This window comes from Lonchura striata, chromosome 19 (genome assembly GCF_046129695.1).
Source record: "Lonchura striata isolate bLonStr1 chromosome 19, bLonStr1.mat, whole genome shotgun sequence".
NCBI lineage: Eukaryota > Metazoa > Chordata > Aves > Passeriformes > Estrildidae > Lonchura > Lonchura striata.
In genome coordinates, this window is record NC_134621.1 from 10,991,656 (window position 1) to 10,998,415 (window position 6,760).

Genomic DNA, 6,760 nt, shown 5'->3' on the forward strand with positions numbered 1-6,760 from the left:
AGTAAAACTATAAATCGAACCACACAGCTCCATTTTCTGCTTAACAAATGGAAGCCCTTTTACTTCAAAGGCACATTCATATTCCCCAGCAGCTTTCAAGTGCACGTTCAATCACAGCTCTGGGTTTTTTCTTTGGGGTAGGGCTTTGCTTTCTCGTCTGCTCGAGCTGAATTCCTGCCGTGGATCCCTGTGAGCAGCACCAAGGCAGTGCCCATCACCCTGGGGGTGTGGCAGGAATTTGTGGGAGCCAGAGGCACCCCCAGAGCTGCACTGGGGTCACTCCTCGGTCCTGGCTCCCACACACCCACATGGAAATGCCCAGTGGGTTTACACCATCCTGCCTGGCAAAGGGGAGGGTACGGTGGTGCTGGGTGCCAGGCGAGTCATTAGGAAGGGAAGGAGCAGCTTGTGGCTCATTAATTTAATCTTCCTCTCTGACCTTCAGCAGCGCCAGCTGGAAGGGGCAGCCCTCACCGATCCTGGTGTCCCTGCCTCAGATCCGGGATGGATCCGGACATTGGGGCATCAGGGCATGGCAGCCCAGCACATCCTGGGTGGCAGGGGCAGGGTGGTGCCCATTCGGTGCCCTGGCTGTGGGTTTGGCACCACTGCTGCCAGCCTGACCCATGGCCACGCTGTTCCCAGGCCTGGGGAGCTCAGGACAGCCCTGCAGCCCTCAGGGTGCCCCAGGAGTGGGAACACAGGTGCCACAGGGCTCAGGAACACCCCAGAGCAGGATCTGTGTCACCTGTGCACGGCGGTGGCCACACATGTCCCCACCACGGCAGAGCTTGACCTGCAAGGCCGGGGCATCTCCCACGCCACCCTGGAGGCTTTGGGATTATGGCCGTGCCCAGATGGGGAGGTGGCACAGCCAGATGGCAGCTCTGGATCCAAACACCTCCTGCATGAGCCCAGTAAATGAGCCGTGCACCAGGCTGGCATCCGCTGGGCACAATGCAGCTCCAGGGAGCATCCAAGCATGGCACAACGGGCCCCAGGGAATGCTGATCCCCAGGGAATGCTGATCCCCAGGGAATGCTGGTCCCTCAGGACCACCAGGCTGTGCTGGAATTCTGATCCCTCAGGACCACCAGGCTGTGCTGCCAGGGCCCGGCTGAGTGCTCCAAGGGCACAGTGGAACCGAGACCTGGCGTGCCCAGTGCCCACCCTGCACTCAGCCAGCAGCCAACGCCTGGGAGGTGTCCAGGAGGTGTCCAGGAGGCGTTTGGGAAGCGTTTGGGAAGCGTTTGGGAAGCAGGGTGCTGCCGGTGCACCTTCCCCTGGGCCCGCCTGCCGTTTGCATCCATCCTAATTTGATTTTAAGCAGCTAAGGCTCATCACGCTTTGAAGCGGCCGAGCCATCTGTTCTGCATTAAGGGGTGAAAAACGGCGCAGAGGAGGAGAGGCGGCTCCTAACTCCACTCGGATCGGATCGGATCGTTCCGTGGGGATCCGCCCGCCAAGGGCACAGCGGCCGGCCCGGCCCGGCCCCTCCCGCGCCCCCAGAAAGGCAAACCCAGCCCAACCCCGGCAGGGGACAGCAGGGATGGGGGTCCTGGGGTCCCCTGTGAGGGGTGAAGGTGGCACCGAGCTTACGCGGGATCCTCCTCATCCTCCTGGGATTCCTCCCGTGCCCCTCCAGGGAGCGCAGCCCAGTGCCAAGGGTGGCCAGAGAGGAGGGATGCAGGGAGGGAACGCGGCTCGCTGATTCCAGGTCTCCAGAGGGGCCTCCAGGGACAAGCCCAGGCGTTCCTGGTGCTCCCAGGGGATGCCCACACCAGCTCTTGGAGGGGGAGAAGAGCGGGAGGCCCCAGCGCAGAGCCAGGCTGTCCCTTTCATCACCAGCCCCTTCTGCAGCCCCCCAGCCTCAGTTTCCCTCTGCAGCTGCAGCACCCATCCCAGCTCTGCTCCCTGGGGACACCACCCTCCCTGACAGGCCCTGGCACCACCAAAGCCAGGCTCGTGGAGCTGTCACCATGTCACCACGGATGGGAGCTGCCATTGCCCCGGCCCAGGGGGAGGGCTCCCGGTGGGTGACAGCCCCGTGCCCCCCGACGAAGGGTCATTACCGCTCATTCCGCCTCTCCCCCATCTGTTGTGACTGTTTACACTCCGCTTGCTAATTAGAGGCTAATTAGTTGGTGCAGAAATTCATCACTTTCCAAACACAGGCGGCAGCGAGGGGCGTCTCCGGGAACATCTGCACCTCTGCCGGCGGCACGGGACCCCGCGCAGCTCCTGTGCCACCCCCGGCACGCCAGCGCTGTGCCCCACAGCCAAAGGTGCCACCAAGCCCCTCTGTCCACTCCGTGCCCTCGGGGCTGAGCCGGCGGGTGGGATCCCGAGGGCTGGCAGCAGGGAAGGGGGACAGGGACAGGGACATGGCAGCTCTCCCTGCCCTGACGGTGCCAGTGTAATGCCAGGCCCTGGCACGGCGCTGATCCTGCCTAATGGGATCAGGACCGCGGCACTTTAGTTACATCGGGGCCGGCGGGGCTTTGGAGCGCGGATGTAGGGCAGGGCTCCCGAAAGAGCCGTAATGGATCCTAATTCCCGGCCCTAATGGGCGAGCTGGGAACTAAGCTCCCCTCTCTCCGGCTTCAAATCCCTCTTGATGGCAAGGGACGGGGAGTTTTAAGCCCGGAGGAATCCCGGAGTGGCTGCCGAGGGCACGGCTCTGCCTGGCAGCTGCTGGCAGGGGGGCGGCGGGCACGGGGGTGCGGCCCCCTCCTGCTCCCTCGCAGAGGCAAGATGGGGATGGGGGCAGGAGACCCAGTTCCTCGGGTCCCCCCGGCCAGCAGCGGCTTGTGCGACAGCCGGGTCCCCTCCTGCCTGGTGCCACATCCAGGGGACAGCGCAGTCCCCAGGGCTGCTTGTGTTCAGCCCCCGTTGGGGACAGGGGTGACACCCAGCCCTGCCCTGCCCAGCTGGCCCACGGAAGGCGACCAGCCCGTTCCTGCCGGCTGCCACGATTCAGCAGCATGCACCAAGGATCCCAAGGGAGCCGGTGCCCGTCCTGGACCCAGCCCACCTTCAGCTGCGGGCCCCAGGTAGCCAACAGAGCCCAGCCAACACCAGCGACCAGCACCTGCCTCAGGGAAAACAACTCCATCTCCTTCTCCTTCCCAACAACCCTTCTCTGGTCCCACCAGGATGTGGCCAGTGCAGCCCTGGGAAGTGCCCACTGCACTGCCCACACCCCACCCGCACCACAGAGAGGGGACAGAGCCGTGTCCCTGCTCCCCCCGCATCTCCCAGGGCTCCCCCATCCTTGCCGGGGCATCACCACCCAAAAAGGAGGGTGCCAGCCTGCAAAGGAGGATGCCAGCCCAGGGAAGAGGGTGCCAACCCTCCAGGAGCGGTGGCGCGGCCACCTGGCCCTGCCATCGAGCAGCTCCCACCACGTTCCCCGCCCCCAGCACGGGGAGATGGAACTAAATCTCTTCGGCATCAGGCTCTCGCTGGCTCCGCAGCACGAAGAGATTAAAAAACAATAAAGAGAAAGCGAAACCCTCCGCTATAATTACCAGCCTTTAGCCGCCAGCGGAGGCAGGAGGGAGGGAGGCAAGGAAAAAGGGGGGAAAAAAAACAGAGGAGAAGGAGAAATCCACTAAAATTTTAATAGGAACCACTGCATTTAATTTAACGACACATTTTTTCAATTACCAGAATAATTGTTTTATTCATAAAACGAGTTTCAATAAGAAGGTAATTTTCCTTTGTTTTTATTATTCATTTGTGGAACATATTCACCACGCGGTTCCCCGGCGCCGCCGCAGCCGCGCCACGGCCGGGGGGGCTGGGGAGGGGGCAGCGTCACCCAGGGCCCCAAAATCAGCACCCATGGGGACCAGAGTGTCCCCGAGCACCCCGGTGGGGTCACGGCCTCATCTGGGCGCAAGGAGAGGTGGCCCCAGGGGATCCTGCACGGCCATCCAAGGGGTGACAGGGACACGGTGGCCCTGGGGACGAGTGGATCCTTGCCCACGCAGCCACCCCTCGGCTACATCCCATTCCCGGCTTGTCAGACTCCAGGTGAGGTGGGGAAGGATCCATTTTTCAGTGGGTGCTGGCAAAGCCACCAGGTCGATTCGATGGCCCAAGTGTCCCCGAGGGCACGGAGGCACCGCCACGCCCGGGCACGGCCCCGCTGCTCCCGGGGTCCCCGGGCGGGGCCCTGCCGGGGTCCCCGGTGGCGGGTGGCAGGTGCAGGGGGATTGGAGGCTCTGCCCAGCGCTGCCAGAGCCATTAGTATTCCTGAGAACGGCTCCATCCCCTTCACAAAAAGCAAACACGGAATTGAAATGCCGAGCGCTGCCGGCACCTGGGGAGCCGCGGAGCGTGACGGTGCTGCCAGGAGGGGACCGAGGGGACCGAGGGGACAAGGCTCTGGCTGAGGGGCGCAAGGATGAAGCCAAGGATGAGTCAGCGTGGTTTGGGAACTTTGGCTGAGCCCTGCTCGCCCTCCTCCCAACACCTGGGCAGGTGCAGAGCAACCTGAGCCACACCCTGCAGCCTCCCTGGGGATCCCAGCAGGGCAGGACGGCTCCATTCTCCTCATCCCATCACCTCCACAGCCAAAAGCACAGCCACCCAAGGCCAGAGTGGTTTGGGTTGGGGAAATCCTGAGAATCCATCCAGTGCCACCCCTGCCATGGCAGGGACACCTTCCACTGTGCCAGGCTGCTCCCAGCCCCATCCAGCCTGGCCTTGGGCATTTCCAGGGATGGAGCAGCCACAGCTGCTCTGGGCACTCTGTGCCCGTGTCCCTCCACCCTCACAATAAATAATTTCTTCCACGAGATCCCTCCCAGCATCGGCCCTCGGTGCTGAGCCCAGCAGAGCTGTCCTGGAGCAGCCACAGGGACACCCAGCTGTCCCCTGCTGTCCCCCTGTCCCCCCAGGAGGGGATGGAGCTGTGCCAAAGGCACCCGGCACAGTCCCACCCATCCCAACCCCAGGGACCAGCCCGGCTGCCCCACACACCCCCACCCACAGCGTGTCTTTTGATCTGAGTTTTTTTGCCCTTTTTACTAAGAAAAAGACTTATAATTGCAGATGTGACCATTAATCCTCCCAACTTACTTTGTTCCCTTCCTTCCCTGCTTTCCCCTCCCTCCCTTCTCCCCCCACTGAGACCAAGAGCTTTAAAACTCTCCTTCTGGCTATTAATTAAAAGCAACCTCTCCGCTGCCGTGAGTGTACTTGCCATAAATTAATAGCAGCCTTCTTAATCAAATCTTATCTCCTCCGCAAGCGCCCGGCGCGCGGGGCCGGCTTGGTATCCCAGCCTGGCCAGCCATGAAATGCAATTCCCGCTGCTCCGGCGGCCTCGGCGGCTCGGCCCCGTCCCCTCCTCCCGGTACCTGCGCGGCCCGGAGCCGCCGCCGGGGCCAGCCGGGAGCGGAGGGGCCCGGCCACCGGCGCGGAGGTGGCTCCCGAAGGACACGCTCCATTTCTCAGCCATTTACCGCGTTTATCCGCAGCCCCTGCGGACGGCACTCGCCTTCCTGAATTATTTAGGAGGGGTTCGGTGCCCCGAGAGCCGCGGTGGGAAGTTGTCCTGCCGGAGCTGCGGTGTGGGAAGGCAGCGGGGCCGCGGTGCAGATTTTGGGGGGTCAGTTCCCGGACCGGTGAGCTCACGGGGCTCTGGTTTCCGCAGAACGCTGGAGAACACCATCCCTGCAGTCCCCCGGCCTCGGCCCCCATCCCTGTCCCACCAGGTTCTCCTTCTCCCCAGCCCTTCCTCTGAGGTGCCAGCTCCCCAACCCCACAGGGTTCCCAGGGACAGAGGGGGACGTGGACATGGCTCCCTGCGGCTCCTGTTCCAGCCTTCTCCTTTTCCATGTGGAAAACAATGCTAGACGTGATTTTCCCTCCTGGCAGAGGCGGCCCAGCCCCCCTGATGGGCTGAGATGGGCACGGGGGGCTCGGGCTGGGCCCTCCCACAGCACCACGGGCCAGGAGCCAGCGGGGAGCCCCACCAAAAAGGAGCTAAGGGGGGTTCGGCCGAGGCAGAGCAGCCAGGACAGCCTCCCCTTCCCCGGCTCCAGCCCCGCCGGGATCGCTGGGGTAAAGCCGCCCTTGCAGCATCTCGCAGCGGCCACGTCCCGGAGCCGTGCCAGGCGCGGTGCCCGCCCTGCCCGTGACGAGGGAAGAGCTGGGAGGCGCCGAGGCTGGCACCAGTGCCCTCCAGCCGTCTGCCACCAGCACGCACCCCGCGGTGACCTTGCTGCCGGAGCACGTCCGTCCTTGCTCTGGTGCCTCTCCGGCTCCGGGGGCTGCTGCTCCGCCGTGGGGAACGGGCACGGGCAGCACGAGGGGCTGCTGGGCATGGGCACGCCGTCCCCTGGCTCAGGTCACAGCTCATCTCCAGCCAACCCCCTGCGTACTTGTGTGGCTGCTTCAGCACCTCCCCGACACGGGAAAAAGGAATTTTGGGTCATGGGTAGCTCTGGGGATGTGGGGACACCTCCCTAAAGGGTGCCTGTGACCCCAGGAGGGCTGGCAAAGGAGGGGAGCTGGAGCTGGCCTCGAGGAGCTGGGCTGAGCCCAGAGCTCCAGCAGCACTGGCCCGCTCCCTGCGCCTCCCTCGGAGGGGATTTGGGGTTCCCTACACGCCGTAAGCTGATTGCAGAGGTGTGGTAACTGGATTAAGGGGGAGGCTGAGGGAGATGCAAACCTGGAGGAGCTGCTCAGCGGAGCACGGCTCCCGCCCGTGTGACACCGCAGGATTTGCAGAGCTGGAGCTTAAACT

At 63.7% G+C, this 6,760-nt stretch overlaps 1 protein-coding gene across 1 annotated transcript in view; it reads right to left on the reverse strand.

Moving 5' to 3' along the window:
- Positions 1–6,760, reverse strand: part of SDK2 (sidekick cell adhesion molecule 2) — a 47,194-nt gene that overhangs the window by 28,760 nt on the left and 11,674 nt on the right. The window lies entirely within an intron of this gene.